Source organism: Pelmatolapia mariae, linkage group LG16_19 (genome assembly GCF_036321145.2).
Source record: "Pelmatolapia mariae isolate MD_Pm_ZW linkage group LG16_19, Pm_UMD_F_2, whole genome shotgun sequence".
Taxonomy (NCBI): Eukaryota; Metazoa; Chordata; class Actinopteri; order Cichliformes; family Cichlidae; genus Pelmatolapia; species Pelmatolapia mariae.
In genome coordinates this window covers 3,626,681-3,628,448 of record NC_086241.1, presented here as the reverse complement: position 1 = coordinate 3,628,448, position 1,768 = coordinate 3,626,681, and positions in this window count along the sequence as shown.

Below are 1,768 nucleotides of genomic sequence, written 5' to 3'. Positions count from 1 at the left end.
TCTTTATTCTTTCTTATAAAACTTTCACAATCTCTCTCAATATTTAGTCCTCTTCACCCCCAACCCCGCTCCTCACTTCAAAGGGCGTTATTTGGACTCTCATGTAACCCCGACTCCAACCGAAACACCTCCACATCCCCAGCTTAACCACAGACTCATTACTGAAATGTAATGATTTCTATTATAGGGTCTTGTTTTATGTCCCCCCAAAATGAATTTTGATTCCCACAATGTTACTGAAAACAGATTTGTTCCCCCAGATAATACAAGCACACCCACACACACACTTAGTGAAAGCTGTGAACTGCAGACATGAGTTTGACCATTCGCCATAAATGCAAAAAAACAATGAGAAAGATTAACATTTCATGGTTGTGTTCAGTGACGCACATCTTGTTTGTTTGGGTACAGGCCCGATAAACATCATAGTACTGAGAACCTCTGGGATCTGTCTTGGCGGGTCTGAGAGAATGGCATAGCAGCCAAGAGTAATCTCCAATGTTGACCACAAACAGCTCTTTGATCCATGCTGGGACTGAGCCATTAGAGTGTCACGGCACATTGAAGTGATAACTCAGAGCAGAAGTTACCCTTGACCACAGATCAGGATTCAGATAGCTCTGGGCATTTTACCTTTAAAGGTTACCTACAATCAGCATTAATGCAATGAGCAGTATGTGCTCAGCATCAAAGGGCGTGCCAGTCAACTGGAGTAAAGTAATGCAGGAAATGCTTTGACTGATTGCATGTAAAACTCTTGCATATAAAGAATTTGAGGTGACATTTCCCCCATAAAATGTTAGGGCACACACATCAGTGTATTCACACACATTAAAGCTGTTGTGTGAACACAGACACACACACACAAGCAATTTCTGTGATCTTTGCCATCAAGACAAACCCAGGTACGTCTACAAAACCTGCCAAAAATGTCTCTGACTCTTGAAGTCATGAAGCAGCTGACTGGCTCGGTGCCATTCCTGTCTGCAATCCAGGCCCAGGTCTAGTCTGGAAAAAGCATCACAGTCATAAAGTGGCTCTTAAGCAAACACCCCTGCGGGGGCAACACCCCTCTCCCTGGACTTGCAGGAGCCTGAAGATGGATCTATGCCTATAGCTCGATAAAAACTCTCTGTTTTGTTTGTCTTTTGTAGTAAGGGCTTGTAATGTGACTTCATGTGTGTGCACGCATTTAGAGCACATAATAGGCATAATAAGCTTCGGTTTAATGCACTACTGCATTTACACTATTGCATCTGTGCACCCATTAAGATTTTGTAAGTCATTGTGGACTGTATGAAAGGTCGCAGAGCCCATGGATGTTTAATCAGTAGTTAATTCTTTTTTTTAAGCTGGCAAAAAAGAGTTTATGATTAAAATACTAGTAAAACAAATAATTGTCTCATTAATGCAACAAAACAGAATTCTAAACTGCTTTTGTACATTTACAGAGCTTTGACAACAAAGTCACTCAACCTGTGAGAGTGGAGCAGCTGATGCTTCCTGGATGGACACACAAACACAACACCTCTGTGCTGGTGTCTGTTATACTCCTCAGGGGGGATTCTGTCATTTTGTCAAACTAAATTACAGGTAACAAACATTTCCCAAACTGCACGATTGTTAACTTGACTTTTGCAGCATTTATAATAACACTGCTTGTTGTAATAGCTGGGAAATACAATGAGTGTGTAGTAACAAAAACACTCTGAGATCAGATAAGAAAGTATGTAATTTAGTAGTTTACCACCACAGGTCATGTCAGACT